The following is an 18,819-nucleotide window of genomic DNA, read 5'->3' as shown; positions in this document are numbered from 1 at the left end:
AACTCCTAGCACCTAACTCGTTACTACTCTAACACACAAATCCTCTATTTTCTTTAACTCTTAACTGCTCTATCTCCTAATTTCTAACTATTTTAAATACTAACTGATAACTTCTCACTCCTAACTCCTGTAATTTCTCTAACTTCTTTAACGCCTGACTCTTCTAACTTTTAACTGCTCTAATTCCTGACTTCTAAATCTTCTAACTCCTTTAAATAATAACTCCTTAATCCTCTAACTTCTCATTTTCAACTCTTTTAACTACTAACTCCAAACTCATTATTCTTTTTTTCACTTCTCTAATTACTCAAATTCCTAACTCTTCCTAATCGTCTAACTTTTAACTTTCAACTCTTCTAATTTCTTACTCTTCTAACTGCTAAACCCTAACTCATAATTTATAACTCATATTTTCTTACTCTTTACTCCTACCTCCTCTAACTCCTAACTCACAATGCGAGGAGAAGTAGGCAAAGTAAAGGTAAATGGTGAAAAAGAGAGAAGGGACGTAAGAGAAAAATGAGGGACGGGAAATTAGGAGATGTGGTAGGAAATAAGGGAAGGGTAATTACAGGAAGTAAGAGATAGCGCTTCTAGGGGAAGTAAGGGGAAATTATGAGATAGAGAAAGTGAGACGAAATGTCAGGCAGGTGAGGAGAGGGGGAAGTAAACAAAAAGGAAGTTGTGTAAGGGGGTGAATGAAAGGAGAAGTCAAGGTTGGATTGTGGGGGAGGGAAATAGGGGAATTTAGGGAGATTAGTGAAGAGAAAGTCTAGGAGGAGTTTTGAACGACTTGTTTACGTCCTAAAAGACTACGAGACCCTTTTTTGTAGATACAAGGCGCCTAATTTTACTTTTTTTTTCTCGGACCTTCACTAATTGACTTATCAGTGAAAATCCTCAGTACTGATTGAATTATTTAAATTGTTGCTGATTGAAATTGATAGAGAAAATATTTTGCTTTACTTTCGGAAAGCGGAGAGTCAGATTAGGGGGAGGAAAATTGGCCAAGATGCCAAAAAGATGGGAGTGGAATGCTGCTTGCTGGGAAAATAGTTGGGTGTAGTCTTAGTAATTTGAAAGTATCGTCGACTCACGGCGAAAATGCACGTGTCACGAAAAATGATTGTATCACTGGTGCAGTGAAGTCGTTAATAAATCGACCATTCGAAACTCGTCGCTCGTTATTTGAGCACTCGAGGGCCCATTTTACCTCGGCTTTCATTTCGGGTTCAGGCGACACTGGCACAGAATGACGAAGCATCCAGCGAGGTGATTCGTCTGCCTGCATTCATGTTTTCAACCCACTCTTAGATTCTTTTCAAAATACGTGGCCAAATTTTCCATGAAAAATTAATCAAGATTGAACATTGTTTTAAATTTTTCTTCCGTTTTAACAATTATTAAAAAAAAAAATCTTTGCCAAAAGGAGATTTCAAACTTATTTCCCTGTTCCCCTCTTTTGTTGAGAATTCGTCTTTTTGAATAGGAAATTTGTTCTTTTGATTGAAAATGAATTGTTTTGTGGACAAATTATTTTTTTGGTCAAAAATTTAAATGTTTTATTGAAAATTCTTCTTAATCGATAGATTATTAATGTTTTTTTTCAATTTTCAAATCTTTTGATTAAAAATACTATTACTTAATTGAAAATTGAAAACTTCAACCATTTTCTCACAAGTCCATCCTTCTTGGTCAAATATTCAACTTTTTTCTAGAAAATTTTTCTTTTTGGATAGAAAATTAATCTTTTTTCAAAATTCTTTTTAATCGATAGAAAATTAATGTTTTTTTTTTCAATTTTCGAATCTTTTGATTAAAAATTATAGTACTTAATTGAAAATTGAAAAATTCAACCATTGTCTCATAAGTTCATCCTTCTTGGTCAAAAATTCAACTTTTTTCTAGAAAATTTTTCTTTTTGTATAGAAAATTAATCTTTTTTTCAAAATTCTTTTTAATCGATAGAAAATTAATGTTTTTTTTTCAATTTTCGAATCTTTTGATTAAAAATTATAGTACTTAATTCAAAATTGAAAAATTCAACCATTGTCTCATAAGTTCATCCTTCTTGGTCAAAAATTCAACTTTTTTCTAGAAAATTCTTCTTTTTGGATAGAAAATTAATCTTTTTTTCAAAATTCTTTTTGACAGAAAATTAATGTTTTTTTTTTTCAAAATTCTACTACGAAATTGAAAATTGATAAATTTACCTATTTTCTTAAAAGAGTGTTCCTCTTGGAGAAAAATGTAACTGTTCTAGTGAAAATTCTTCTCTTCTGCTAGAAAATTCATATTTCTTTCAAAATTCGCCTCTTTTGATAAAAAATGTGACTTTTTAATTGAAAATTTGATTTTTCGCAAATTTAAAAAATTCAAATATTCTCTTAAAAACTAATTTTTGTTAGTAAAAAATTTAACTGTTGAATTGGAAATTCTTCTTTTTTTATAAGAGAATTCATCGTTTTTTTCAAATTCGTCTCTTTAACATAGTTCTATAATTAATAATTTCCTTTTTTTTTACAATTATTTTTTTCAAAACTGACCATTCGTGGCCGAAAATGTAACCGTTTTATGGAAACAAATTTTCTTTGGATAGAAAATTATTGTTCTTTTTTCAATATTCGAGTCTTGTTTAAAAATTCTACTATTTAATTGAAAATGGAAAAATTCAACCATTTATTTAAAAACTCATCCTTCGTGGTCAAAAATTAAACTTTTTTCTTGGAAAATGATCTTTTTGGATAGAAAATTAATTTTTTTTGAATTCTTCTTTTTGACAGAAAGTTAATGTTGTTTTTCAAAATTCTACTCTTTTGAATAAAAATTATACTACGAAATTGAAAATTGAAAAATGTAACTATTTTCTTAAAAACGTGTCCCTCTTGGTGAAAAATGTAACTGTTTTAGTGAAAATTCTTCTTTTCTGATAAAAAATTCATCTTTCTTTCAAAATTCGTCTCTTTTGATAAAAAATTGGACTATTTAATTGAAAATTTCATTGTTTTTTCTTCAAAATCCAAAAATTCTCTTAAAACTCATTTTTGTTGCTCAAATATTTAACTGTTTTATTTGAAATTCTTCTTTTTTAATAGAGAATTCATTTTTTTCAAATTCGTCTCTTTTGATTTAAGATTAATGTTTTTTTCCAATATTCGAGTCTTGATTAAAAAAATTCTACTATTTAATTGGAAATTGAAAAATCAACAATTTTTTTAAAAACTCATCCTTCTTGGTAAAAAATGTAACTTTTTTCTTGAAAATTCTTCTTTTTGGAAAGAAAATTCATCTTTTTTTTCAAAATTTGTCTCCTAATAAAAAATTCGACTATATAATTAAAAGTATCCTTTTTTTGTTGCAAAATAAAATATTCAACTATTCTCTTAAAAACTCATCCTTGTACGTCAAAAATTTAACTGTTTTATTAAAAATTCTTCTTTTAGGATAGAAAGTTTTTTTCGAAATTCTTCTTTTAGGACAGAGAATTAATTATTTTTTGAAAATTCGACTCTTTGGATTACAAATTCAACTATTTCTTAAAAACTCACTCTTCATGGTCGAAAATTCAACCGTTTTATGGAAAATTCTTTTCTTTGGATAGAAAAAGAATGGTTTTTTTCACTATTTGAGGCTTGAATAAAGAATCCACTATTTAATTAAAAATGGAAAAACTCAACAATTTTCTTATAAACTTCTTGTTTCTTGGTCAAAAATTAAACCCTTTTCTTGAAAAATCATCTTTTTGATAGAAAATTAATCTTTTTTTTTAATTCTTCTCTTTGACAGAAAATTAATGGTTTTTTTTCAAAATTCTACTCTTTTGAATAAAAATTCTACTACGAAATTGAAAATTAAAAAATGCAACTATTTTCCTAAAAACGTGTCCCTCTTGGTGAAAAATTTTTTCTTTTTTTTTTTTTGAAATTCTTCTTTTTTTTATAGAAAATTGAACATTTTTCAACATTCGTCTCTTTCAATAAAAAATTTAAGTATTTAACTAAAAATTTCATGTTTGTTTTTCAAAATTAAAAAATTCAAATATTTTCTTAAAAACTTATTTTTGTTGGTAAAAAATTTTACTGTTTTATTGGAAATTATTCTTTTTTTATAGAGAATTCATCTTTTTTCCAAGTTTTTTAAATTCAATATTTGAGTCTTTATTCAAAATTCTACTATTTAATCGAAAATTGAAAAATTCAATAATTTTTTTGAAAACTCACCCTTCTAACTGTTTTAGTGAAAATTCTTCTTTTTTGATAGAAAATTCAACTTTTTTCCAAAATTCGTCTGTTTTAAAAAAATTCGTCTATTTAATTGAAAAATTCATTGCTTCAAAAATTTAACTGTTTTATTGGAAATTCTTCTTTTTGGATATAAAATTCACCTTTTTGTAGAAAAATAATATTTTTTGATTGAAAGTTAATTATTTTCAATTGAAAAGTTTACCGATATATTTTTGGTTTAAAATACTTCCTTTTTGGTTGAAAATATACTATTTCATCTGTCATATTTACTCATCGAAAATTCAACTGTTTTGTTAAAAGTTAACTTTTTTGAATAGAAAATCTATCTTTTTTATAGCAGTCATCTTTTTTTAATAAAGGGTAATTATTTTTAATTGAAAAGTTTTTTCTTATATTTTCAATTCAGAATTCTTCCTGTTGCGTTTAAAAATTCTGCTATTTGGTTAAAAATTTTATTGTTTCGTTGAAAACTGAAAATTCCAACTATTCTTGTAAAAACTCATCCTTAATAGTAAAAAAAACTGCTTTATGAAAATTCGTCTTTAGGATTGAAAATTTATCTTTTGGTTGAAAAGTCATCTTTTTAGGTTGAAAATGTAACTATTTGGTTAAAAAATCAACTTTTTTCTTGAAAATTCTTCCCGGTTGCTTAAAAGTTCAACTATTTGGTTGTAAATGCAACTGTTTGGTGTAAAAATATTTTTTGTTCTTGAAAATTAAACTATTTTGTTGAAAATTTTTATTTTTTGGTTGAGAATTAACTTTTATTTTTTAAAGATTCCATCTTTTCGACTTTCATTTCGGGTTCAGGCGACACTGGCACAGAATGACGAAGCACCCAACGAAGTGATTCGTCTGACTTGCATTCATGTCTCCATCCCACTCTCAGATTCTTCTGAAAACACGTGGCCAAATTTTCCATAAGAAATTAATTAAAATTAACTATTATTTCTAACTTTCCAATCTGCAAGCAATTAAAAAAATATATTAATCACCAATTTCAGACCCCAAAGTAGACCTCAAAATAAGAAAATCCAATTATTTTTGGTTGTTAGTTAACTATTTTTGGGTAAACAGCCTAATATTATATTACTTAAAGTTTTTTCGACGATTTTTTGACCATCTACCGAAAAAATTAGTTCTCTCATCTCGCCTCGCTTCGATCTTGTCTCGTCTTGTTTAAATCTTACGCCGTCTCGTTTCAATCTTGCCTCGGCTCGATCTGGCCTGGTCTCGACATTGTCGCGTCTCGCGTATCGCCTTGAGCCCTATCTGGAGCTTCTCTCTTCTCAATATCGTCACGTCTTGAGTCTTGTCTCGTCACATCTCGTACCGTGTTTTCAGTCTTCCTCATTTTGGGATTCGTCTCGCCTCGTCTTGCGTCCCGTCTTTTCAGACCCCAAAGTAGACCTCACAAGGCAGACTACTAGAGTTCAATAAGAAAATCAAACTATTTTTCGTAAAAAATTAATTTTTTTGGGTAAAAAACCTAATATTATGTTCTTGACGATTTTTTTTGAAAATTTATTAGACTCCATTGTCGTTTCGATCTTGCCTCCTCTCGATCTTCCAACATCTCGATCTTGGCTCGACTGGATCTTGCTTTATCTTGATCTTGTCACGTCTTGAGTTTTGTCCCATCTTGGGCCTTTTCCCGTCACATCTTTTACCTTCTCTTGAGTCTTGCCTTGTTTTGAGATTCGTCTTGCCTCTTCTTGAGCCTCATCTTTTTAGACAACAAAGAAGACCTCATAAACTGAACTAATAAAGCTCAATGAGAAAAGTCAACAATTTTTGGTTGTAAGTTATTTCTTTTTGGTTAAAAAACCTATTATTATATTAATCGTCGCTTTTTTCGACGATTTCTTGACCATCTATAGAAAACAATCAATTACATCAATTGTCTCGATTTTGATTCCTCTCGTTTTCATCTTTGATTTTTTTACGTTTTCTTATATTTTCTTATGATATTATGCTTTTTTGTCTCTTCATAGAAAACATAAGTCAAAGTAGAACTCATATAATTTTGTTTCCCATCTCGTCTCGATCTTGCCTCGTCTCGCATCTACTTTGCCTCGTCTTGTTTGCATCTTGCCTCATCTCGATCTTGTTGAGTAGATCCATAATCTATTTTGGATAAAAAGTCATCTTATTTGGTCAAAAATTCAACTGTTTTGTTGAAAACTCGTTTTTTTAAATAGAAATTCGTCTGTTGGATTCAAAATTCACCTTTTGTTAGAAAAATAATATTTTGTAACTGTAATTAAACTAATTTTTATTTAAAAATCTGTTATCCTTTTGGTTCAGTAATCGTATTTTTTAGTTAAAAGTTCTACTATTTGGTTGAAAATTTCATTATTCTATCTAAAATAAAAAAAATTAACTATTTTATTAAAAGTCATCCTTTTTAGATGTAAATTCAACTGTTTGACTGAAAATTCGTCTTTTTGAATAGTCAAAAATTATAAAAATCGACTTTTTTTTGTAAAGAAATCTTTTTGGTTATAAAATTCGCCTGTTTTGTTGAAAATTCGTCTTATTTGCTCAGGAAACTCGTCCATTCGGATTGAAAATTCTTCTTTTGAAAGTCTATTATTATATTTTTGGTTCAGGATTCCTCGCTTTTGGTTCAAAAATATACTATTTGGTTGTAAATTTCATTATTATTTGAATGAGGAATCTTCTTTTACATTTTCGGCTCAAAAGTGATCACTTTTGGTTCAAAATTCTGCTATTTAGTTGAAAGCTTTATTATTTTGTTAAATATTCGTCTTATTGTTTAGAAAACTAGTCGTCTTGGATTTAAAATTCATCTTTTGGTAGAAAAGTAAGCATTTTTGGTTTAAAAAAATTTATTTGTGTTTGAAAATTCTACCATTATATTTTGGATTTAGAATTGATCTATTTTGGTGGCAAATTCCACTATTTGTTTTAAAATTTAATTATTTTATTTAAAATTCGTCTTTTTGGATAGAAAAATCGTCTTTTTGGATTAAAAATTCGTCTTTCATTTGAAAATTCTACTATTTCTTTGAAAATGCAATATATTTCAACTTAAATTTTATATTATTTAAAATAATTTATTTCTCTATTTTCGTGAAAAATCTTCCTATTTCCCTTGTTTTGAGACCACTTTGGGCCCTGACCTTTACAAAAGTATTAAAAAACTATCATTCCAAAGAAGTAATAAAAGTCGAGACATACATAAAAATTGAATTCGTCTCCGTCGTTCCGGACGATTATCAACAGTATCCTTTAAAGTTTAAATCATGCAGAAAAGTGCAGCCGTAAAATTGGGACTTTTTTGAGCGGTCCTTTTTCCCACAGATACGGTCCAGTTCCGATGAAAGTAAAGGAATCGTTTTAGGTTACGATATGGGTCGCAGGATGAACAATGGGGCAAAAAATAGTGGCCCTGGGAAGTCCTTGGCGGGGGGCGGCGATCTCTTATGAGGCCCAGGCAGTCCGATAGATATAGATATAGTTATAGTCGCGATCCGATCCAATCCGAATCAAGCCGAAATGAGCCTAGTCGAGCTGAATCGCTGGGCCCGCGGGCCTGATTCTCCCCACTTCTCGCGCCACTCGGTACCGTCCCCCACTCTTCGCGTCACTGAGTCCCGTTCCCCCACTTCTCTCGCCACCGGGTCCCATTCCCCCACTCCTAGGACCGCAGCGCATATGTGGTAGGTGTATTATAAACTGCGGAGCAAAGCGAGAAAAACATAACTCTGTAGTTAACCCGCGGATGCACTCGTAAAACCTCGTCCTCGGTTCTCAGGGACCGAGTGTGTATAAATTGGTCTATTAATTTTTCTTGTTTTGTTGGGCCGCTGATGCGAATTTTATAATCTCTTTGGCATTTGGGTTTTAGAAATTAATGAGTCGAGTGGCTCGTTTTGAAAGTATTTCTGAGAAATCTGTCGTCTTTGTAATTAATTGTTTTTAAATTAAAAATGAAAATGTCCTTTAGGTTTTTTTCACTGCCCAAAAAATGATCTCTCAATTTGGTTTTGAGTAAAAGTGAAGAAATAATGTAACTTAAAATACAAGTTTCTGTTCAGAATACTTTATGGAATGAGAATCAGCTATAATTTTTAATAATATAAAATTATGGGAGTTTTAAATTAAATTTTTTCCCATACCTATGCAAAATTTTATTCGAGCCCTCCCTCTACCCTTCCTACAATCCCTTCAATAAAATCTTACTAGAATTTTATAAATTTAGGGAAAAAAAACATTAATTTAAATTCTGTTAGTTCAGTAAAAGCTTAAAATCAATAAAAATGTTCTTTAATGTTAACTTATATTATTATTCTTCACTCTATAAATAATCAAGTTTCCCAATAATTTATATAAGACTTTAGTCTATTTTTGAAAAAAGACATTTTCAGTTGAAAATTTATCTTTTTTGATTAAAAATTTTATTATTTGGTGAATAACTGAACAGTTTTGTTTATAAGGTATCCTTTTTGATTGAAAATATAACTATTTTGTTAAACTTTCGCCTTTTTGTATTCAAAAATACAATTTTTTTAATGAAAATTTATATTTTGGGGTTGTAAATTTCAACCCTTGCTAAAAAATTCTTATTTTGGTATTTTCATTTACATTTTTCTCAAGAATTTATGCTTTTAAGTTGATAATTCAAATACTTGGTTCAAAGTATTCAACTATTTTCTTAAAAATGCAATGATAATTGGTTAAAGATTTATGATTTTATTTAAAAATTTAACTATTTTATGGAAATTTCCTTAATTTTTAAACAGCAATTAATTGGTTTTTAACTATAAACTCAAACATTTTATTTTTTGTTGAAAATTTGACTTTTTGAGTTTAGAATTTAACTATTTGCTTTAAAGTTCATGTATTTTGTTCGAAATTCTTATTTTTTGGTCTTTTTTGATCTTTCTTCATAAAAATCGTAACTATTTCAAGTTTATTTGAAAATTTAGTTTTTTAGTTGAAAATGTAACTATTTAAATAAAAACTGACGTATTTAGTTAACAAGTCGCCTTTTTTGCAAAAAATAATCTTTATGGTTGAAAATTCATCTTTTATAATGAAAAATTAATTTCGACAATTTGAACTATCCATATTTTGTTAAAAATAAGTTTCTCGGTTAAAAAAAATTTTTAAAGAAAAATTTAAATATGCTATTTTTGCTTAAAAATTTATCTTTTTTGTTTGAAAATTTAAGAATTCCATTTGTAGTTGATAATAATTGATATTTTTGTTGTTGAAATTTTATTTATTTGAATGAAAATTCATGAATTTAGTAAACAATTTGTCTTTTTTATATAAAAATAATCTTCTTTGTTCAAAAATGTTTATTTGTTGAAAATGCGTTTTATTTTCGGTTGAAAATTATTGTTTTTTTACGGCTGAAAATTTATCTTTTTTAGATAAAACTTTATGTAACATTTAAAAATGTGTGTACTTTGAAAATTCATCTTTTTGATTATTAACTTAACTATTATTATATTATTAAAAGCCGTTTTTCGGATAATCCATTAGGACAGTTTTTTCAAAATTAATTCTGTTGAAAAAATTTAATTATGCCATTTTTGTTTGAAATTTTAATTTTTTTAGTTGAAACTTTACATAAATATTTATATTGGACTATTTTCTTGAATTGAAAATTTATATTTTTATTGAAAATTCATGTTTCTAGGTAGAAAATTGGATTATTATGTATAAACCTCGCCATTAATCTTAAAAGTATTTTTAAAAGAAGATATTGAAAAAATTTTCTTAAGATTTCAGGGAAAATTTTCAATGATTTTTTTGTTTCACAAATTATTTTTTACGGAATACTTAAAAAGAAATGAAGAAAAAAACATGTTGGAAGTATAAACAAAAATTGAACAATTATTACTTTAGAAAAAATTCAATCAGGTTAAAAGATATTTAGAAGTGTTCAAGAGATTAAAAAATAATTAAAAAATTGGAATGATTAATTTTGGAGATCTTTAAATAAGATTTCAATTTTTTTAAACGATTAAACCACAACTTTCTAGCATTTATCTGAGAAAAGATAGTTACAAACAACATTAAATTGTTTAAATAATTTTTAGATACATTTTATCAATTATTTGTCACTAAGTAAAAAGGACAGAAAGGTAAAATTTTCTGAAAAACTGCAACTATCAGAAATTGCTATAGATGAAGATAGTCATAAAAAATAATAAGTTGCTTAAACAATTATTTTTGCTACATTAAATTAATTATTATCTCACGCCTTATGAAAAATCGACAAAAAGTTGAAAAGTTCAGAAAAAATCGCAACATTCTACCAATTAGGCAAAGCGAATATTATTAACAATGAAAATAAACTGTTTAAGCAATTATTTTTGTTAACTTAAATCCATTATTACTTTTCTCCAATTGAAAATTGAAGAGAAAACCAGAAATTTCCGAAAAACAGCATCTTTCTAGCATTATTCAAATATAATATTATTAATAATAAGAATAAATTGTTTCAACAATTAATTTTGTTGACTCTAATTAATTATTTAACTTATCTTAATTAATCTGTTTTTTCTGTGTAAAGACAAGTGAGGGGTAGCAATGGTGGGGGTATACTTGGGCAGGTACTTTACCCTGTTTTATTGTTTGTATAGAGCAAAATGTTTAAAAAAATTATTGTTTTTTCTCAAAACAAAAAAAAAACCATCCTACTGTGAAGTGACGAACATATTCTAGCTGAATATGTTATTTAAAAGAAAAAAAAAATAGGTCAATAAACAGAATGACATTGTTTGTAATGATTTGAAGTGGGGATGAGACAATGCTTCTTGAAGATATAAAAATCTTTGTTACACAGATTTGACGCAGGTGTGCTAGATAAAAGATAAAAGATATTAAGAATACACATTGCTCAAGATGATGTACGAGTGGTTGTTGCAAATATTTCAAAATAACAAACACACGCAGACAGAGGCAAAAGTGGACTTGTTCAGGACTTTCAACACCTTTTCGTACTTGAGTCGCGAGTCGCGAGCCACACGCGTGCTATCGGTTTTTCAATGCAATTACGCATCCTCGGCAGAGGAATAAAGAGAATATCTTATCTCGTGCAAGCGCTCCCCATTAAAATACACATTGACGCGTGTACTTATTAAACGCAATACCAACGCAACGGACCTATCACCAAGTCTAATCTATATGCGGACAGAAATAATTAATCGCTCTTACAAGATAGTACAACTGCAACGAGTTTGTGTTTTAACGATCCTCAGGCAAATGCAAAACTTTTTGCAGATAAAGACTGTTCTGCTTTTCCTCAAGAATCTATTCTCAGCATTCTCAACTTTCAACTATATTATCTATTAAATACTACTTTCAGCTCGTCCATTTATTTCCCTCACGCTTCTCTGGACGATTTTATGACTCTACATAGAGAAAAAATATTCAAAGTAGGACAAATAATAACTGAAACAATAGAAAAAATGTGTCTGATCTCGTATCGACTATGTCTCGATGTCGTCTTGTCTCGATCTTGCCTCGTCTTGAATTTGCCTCGTATCGACTTCGCCTCGGAACGATGTTGCCTCGTCTCGACTTTGCACCGTCTTGTTTAAATCTTGCCTTGTCTTGTTTCGATTTTGCAACGTCTTGTTTATACACTGCCTCGCCTCGAACTTGTCACGCCTTGAGTCTTGTCTTCAGTCCCGTCTCGACTTCCTCTCGTACAGATCTCTTTTGTTTTGGGCCTTGTCTCATTTTATCTCGTACCTCTTGCCGTCGTGCCTCGTCTTAGGATTCGACACGCCTCGTCTTGAGTCTCCTCCTGTCTTCATTCGGGTCTCAATCTCGTCTCTATTTCGTCTTGTCTTGAGTCTACAGTATCAATACTTCTTGAGTCTTATCTCATTATCGTATTCGACTCGCCACATCTTGACTCTCGTTTTGTCTTGAGACCTGTCTCGATCTCGTCTCGAGTCTCGCCTGATCATGAGTCTCGTCTCGGCCAAAAACAGTTGCATTTTGAACCAAATAGTTGAATTTGCAAGCGCAGAAATGAAGGTTTCTAGAAGACAGTTGAGTTTTTCAAAACTAGATGGACATATTTTTTATTTCAAAACACAGATATTTAATAAAAAAGTAAAATTTTCTACTAAAAATATGACTTTCTACAAAAATAGTTGAATTTTCAACTAATATGAATTCTAAAAAAACAATTTAATAGCTGAAACACTTTGCTAATTTTATTTATTTATTTTTATTCGGGGTTCATTTCGTTGGTGGGAAATTTAACTACTTCGTTGAAAACTAATATTTTTATTTTGGAATTAAAATTAATTTTCTTAACTCCTTTTTCTTTAAAAATACAATTGAATAGTTGAAAATTATATTTTTTGTTAAAAAATCAAGTTTTTTACAGAAAACTCATCTTTTGGGTTGAAATTTCAACAATTTGGATGAACTTTTTTTCCTTTATTGATTAAAAAATCTTTGTTGATAATTCTTCTTCTTAGTTGAAAATTAATTTTGTTTTGGCTGAAAATCCAACTGTTATGTAGAAAATTCACCTTTGGTTGAAAATTGTTCTTTTCAGGTTCAAAGTTAAAGCAATAAGTGAAAAATCATGTCTTTGATCAAAAATTGGACTATTCTGTTAAATATCTTTTTATATTAAATTTGTTTAGTGAAAATTGAACTTTTTATTTTTTATTAAATTTGTATCTTCTTTGGTAAATAGACAACTACGTTGTTGAATATTTAATTACATTGTAGAAAATACAATTATCACATTAAAAAGCCATCTTTTTCGCTTGAAAATTCAATTGTTTTCTTAAAAAATTATCTGTTGAAAATTCATCTTTTGTGGTTGAAAATTTAATTGTCTTTAAAAAATTAAATTATTTGCGTTGTAGTATAATCTTTTTTGTTTGAAAATGCGATCTTTTGGTTGCAAAATTAAATATTTATAGTAGAAATATAATATTTTTTGGTTCAAATCAATAAATTCAAAAATTAAAAACTTGGATTTGAAATTGTTGTCTTTGTTTTATGGGATAATCTATCTTAAAAATGTGACAAAATTAAAATTCTGGGCTTTGAATAATAATGGTCAGGGAAAATGAAAAATTGATCAGGGAAAAAACAGAAAATCTTGAAAATGAAGTTTTGTGGCCACCTTCATTCACCCAATTTTCCGTTTTTTGTTCATTATTGTAATTAAGATTTTCAAATATCTACATGGAAATTTTTTGACCAAAAGTTTTTTCAGCCTAGATAATCTAGGTTCAAAAGATATGTGAAAAATTATCGTAAGAAGAAAAAATTTTAGTTAAATAAAATAAATAAGTAAATAAATAGCAATAAATAAAAAATTATTAAAAATAAATATTGAGAAAGTGTTGAAGTTGAAACTAAAAGCGAAATACGTTTGAACTCAATTCAGGGAGAGAACACGACTTCAGTAGTAAGAGTCGATACTAGTAAGACATAATACTACTGAACCTATACAGAACAAAATATTCTATTCTATAGTCAGATTTTTAAAATTAAATTAAATCAAAAAAAGTACTCTTTCAACTTTAAATTGACATTATTAATAATAAAAATTGTTTATTAAATCAATAATATATTTTTTTGTTTGAAATTACCAAGATTTTAAACTATCTAAAACTATTATTTAGAAGAAAATTGTTGCACTAATAACATAATAAATCAAATAAAAAACTTTAATTTCAATGAAAATATTTTATGTTTTATTATTTATTTAAAAAGGTGGCTAGTTTACACAATTTAGAATAATAATTTTTTTAAGATTAAATAATGACGCTTTTTAAAGTAAACAGTAATTTATTTCATTTCTTCTTTTTTTATGAAAAGAAATTTTTGTTCAATTAAAAGTGTTTTACATTGCATCTTATATTCATACTTGGAAATCAAAAACTTCATCAGAAAAAATTTCATATTACTTTTTCTTTCATTTTACCATTTTCTTTAGTCAGCTAATCTCGTGCTTCATCCGGAGTCTTGTCTCGATTTGGGCCTTGCCTAGTCTCATTTCGAGCCTCGTCTTGAGCCACGTCTCGCCTTGAGCCCCGCCTCGTCTTGAGTCTCGTCTCATCTCGTATCGTCTTGAGGCTCGTTTCCTCTAGTCTTGAGTCTTGCATTGTCTATTATCGAGTCTCGTCTTGTCTTGAGTATCTATTTAGATATATTACTTACAAAAACCTGAAATTTATTTCCTCTTGCCAATGAAATTTGGTTTCAATTCAAGTTTCTTTAAAAATTGCTAAAACTTTAATTTTAAATTTTGTATAAGTAAACACTTAATTTGGATAAATCTTAAGTTTTAATTAGATATGCTTTCAGTTTTAGATTTTAAAATGCAGAAGAACGCAATGACTTTAAATCTTGCCTCCTGTAAATAGGATCTTATAAAAAATTTAAGCAATTTGCTAAATTTTTTATTTCTGAAATTAATTAAATATAATAAATGAAAACACTAACTTACTGGGATTTTTTTATATTTTAAAACCATTATGAAATTTTTTTTATCAAATAGCTTGAACTAAAAACTTTAAAATATTTAAATATTTTTATCAACTTCCTAACAATGCTAGTTGTGAAATAGTTGCTAATGCAATATGATGTATTGTAACGCACATGAATTATATTCTGTCTCCAATTGATTTATAGTGATTATGAGGTATGATCCGGATAATTGTTACAGTTATTATGTAATTTATCTTTATTGCCACCACATATGGCATATCATATTTTATATTTATTGTTCATTGTATCTATTACTTTTTTATGATGATGACTTATTCCCTTTGTTTCCATATAAGTGCATTGACTATATCTAAATTTGCTTACATTCACCATGACAAGGTTTTCGAAATAAATCAATAAAAAAAAAGAAAAATCGCGAACTTAGGAATATTTGAATCTTTTGATATATTTTAACAAATTTGAATTTCAAGTGGATAATCTCAACTCTTGCAGATTTCAAGTGAATTATTTGGTTTAAAACTGGATCACTTGGATTACGTGAATAACTTCGAGTCCGTCTTTATCCCATACTATAGCAGGCTTTACATTAATTTCTGCGTCTCGTCTCGTCTCGCCTTGTCTCGAGACACTTCTCCCCTTGTCACCCCTCGCCACGAGACTCGTCTCGCCTCGAGACTTGTACTGTTTCTTCTTGAGTCTCGTCTAATCTTGAGTCCTGCATTACCTTGAGCCTCACCTCGATCTCGTCTCGTCTTATTTTTGGCCTCTTATTGATTCCTCTTCTCGCCTTTAGTCTCGTCTCTTCTTTAGCCCCATCTCATATTGATCTTGTTTAGTTTGGTATACATTTACTTAGTTAAAAAATTGTCTTTTGGTAGAAAATTAATCTTTTGGCTAAAAAATTCAACTATTTTTTTGAAAATATATTTTATTTGGTTGAATTATAAATTTCTAATAGAACAGCTAAGATGACTAATTATCTATAAAAGAGTTACATTTTCAACCTAAAAATAAGATCTTTCAATAAATAATTAGATTTTCTACCAAATAGTGAAATTTTCAATTAATTAGTTTGCTTTTTAACCAAATCGTTGAACTTTTCACAAAAGCGGTTTAATTTTCAAACTAAAAATATAATTCGTCAACAAAACGTTAATTTGCAAACAAATAGTTTAATTTTCTACCAAATTTTTGGATTTTAAAGCAAAAAAAAATGTCTGCAAAACCGTCCAATTTTCAACCTTAAAATATTAATATTCAACAAAAAAGTTCATAAAACCCCAAATTATTGAATTTTTAATAAAAAATGCATTTTTCAAAGAGTAGTTCAACTCTAAACACGTAGTTTATTTTTTTCCAGAAGATTTGTGTTTAAAATCTAAAGCAATTATATTTAAACAAAAACGAATAATTTTCAACAAAATATATGAAATTATAACTAAAAAAAATTGAATTTTTATTTACTTTCAAAATTGAAAAAAATTTAATTTCAAAATTTTTCAACCGAAAATGGATTTATTTCCATTTATTTTTAATTTGAATTTTTAGTTAAAAATTAATTTTCAACTAAAAAAAGTACGAGTTTTTAAAAGAGACTTAGATTTTCAACCAAATAGATGAATTTTCAGCTAAAATGATTAATCTTAAAAAAAGAGAATTATCAACTAAAGAGTTCAAAATTCAAACCAAAAAGCTAAATTTTTAAACAAAAGGTTATTTTATTATCCAGGAGATTTATTTTCGACCAAAAAAGTTAAGTTTTAAATAAAAAGTTGAGTTATTAACTAAAACAGATAAATTTTTCATCTAAAAAGGTAATAATTAAATTTTCTATTTGAAAAAAGCAAGTAATTTTCAACTAAAACAATGAATTTCATATTAAGTGATTTATTTTACAACCAAGTTCTTGGATGGTTGACCAAAAAAAGATGACTTTCTAAGAAAATATTTGGATTTTCAAAAAAAAATTAAATTTCCAACCACGCAGTTAAATTTGAAAAAATTAACTTGTTACCTAAAATATTTACATTTTCTGATTAGCGTTCATTAATTCAAATCGCATTTAAAGGAAGAAGCTGGAAAGTTTCATTTTGGCATTGCAAAAAAGTTGAAAAAAATCAAAACATTTCTCACCATTCGGCATGTCTATTGAAAATGATTAACTTTAAAAATATTTTAAAATTTTATGTGCATGGAAAAAAATCGTTAATTCTGTTTATTTATATTTTTGAATGTGAATGACCTTAGACAGAAAAAAGTAGGAATACCATTTTTCTTTGAAATATAATATTTAAAAAAATGACGAACAATAAAATTCGACCATTTGTATCTAAAATTGCCAAAAAATGTTTCTATTATTTCATGCCTTTTTTAAATTTTACGAAAAACAATTTTTTAGACATTTTTTGTACAAATGTACAAAATTGCATTTTTCGTCATTTTTTAAATATTACATTTCAACAAAAAAAGTTTTCTCTCTCTCTAAGGTTATTTACTTCCAAAAACTTCACCAAAAAACTATTTGTTCCCGTCAAAAAAATTAAAAAGAATTCAATCGACTTGCCAGAGGGTAAGAAATTTGTTTGAAACTTTTTTTTGTACCAGTTAAAAAAAAGTTGAGAATATTTTTATAATTTCTTTCGAAACTGATTGGCTCTTTGAAATTGATTCGAAGGGACTAACGAACCCAGAAATAAATGTCCAGTTATTTCTCTTGGGCGTCAAAGTGGAAGTGGATGGTGATAGAGAGAGCTAGCCATAATTACCTTGGGGTTTTTGAAAAAAATATAAAACTATGAAATATATACGTATCTTTGATGAAAGTAATTATCGCTTTTCCTAAAGTGATTCACGTTCCTTCCCCTCATTTTCAAGATTTATTTATGGATTTGACGCATATCGCAGTTGCAGTACGATTCGGAGTCACTGGCAGAGCGTTAGTCACGGTCGAGCAAAAAGACCAGAGAGAAGCAGGTGAGCAAAGAGAGAGACAGAAAGATTCATGCATGCAAAGACGTTGACCTTCGCTTGAGAAATTTTACAGTAATGTGGAAGCATTAGCCTTTTTTACTCATTCCGCATTTTCAATTTTTTTTTACTTTTTTCATTTTTACTTTATACTTTTTATATTTTATTCTTTGCGTTTTACTCTATCTCCAAGAAGCTAATTAAACCTAACAAAAACTTTTAAAATATTTTCCCTCAATTCTCAAATCTCAATTATTTTTATTATTTATATTAGTTGTCCATTATTATGAATTTTTTTACTGAAAATTTGATTATTTCATTTTTGGTTAAAAATTTCTTCCATTCATTTACAACTCACAACTCACAACTCACAACTCACAACTCACAACTCACAACTCACTACTCACTACTCACAGCTCACGACTTATGGCTCAGGCCTTAGAACTCAGGACTCACAACTCACGACTTAGAACTCATCACTCACAATTGACGACTTACAACTCAGAATTCCGAACTCACAAACCACAACTCACGACTTAGAACTCGGAACTCGTAACTCACCACTCACAACTTAGAACTCACAACTCGCGACTTATAACCCACAATTTAGAACTCATAAGTCACAACTCACAACTCGCAACTTATAACTAAGAATTCATAACACCTAAGTCACAACTCACAACTCACAATTCATGACTTAGGACTCAGAACTAGTGTTCTAAAGAATTTAAGTGATCGGAGGAATTCTCACGAGCATGAGAATATGCTCGAGAATATTCTCAACCTTAATGTGCTTTGAAAATTTAATGAGAATTTATAAGCATTTTGATTTATTTTTTTTATCGCATTTTCTATCATTATTAATTATAATTACATTATTTGAATTTCCCGGGATAATGCATTGCTTTAATTTGAAAAGGGCGCTAAGTTTAAATAATAATAAATTAGTCAAAGTAATGGAAAACATATTATTTGGATTAAACAGTGCCTTACTCCGGGTTGGTACAATATTCCAGTTTCTACATTCTTTTAGGTATAAAACTAACCTCACACCTAAAAGGTCAAAATATTAGAAAAATAAATGTTCAAAAAAAAGAAAAGAAAAGAAAATGATTTTTCTGCCAAAAAGAAT

This window comes from Belonocnema kinseyi, chromosome 5, assembly GCF_010883055.1.
Source record: "Belonocnema kinseyi isolate 2016_QV_RU_SX_M_011 chromosome 5, B_treatae_v1, whole genome shotgun sequence".
Classification (NCBI taxonomy): Eukaryota; Metazoa; Arthropoda; class Insecta; order Hymenoptera; family Cynipidae; genus Belonocnema; species Belonocnema kinseyi.
Note: the sequence above shows the minus strand (reverse complement) of the source record.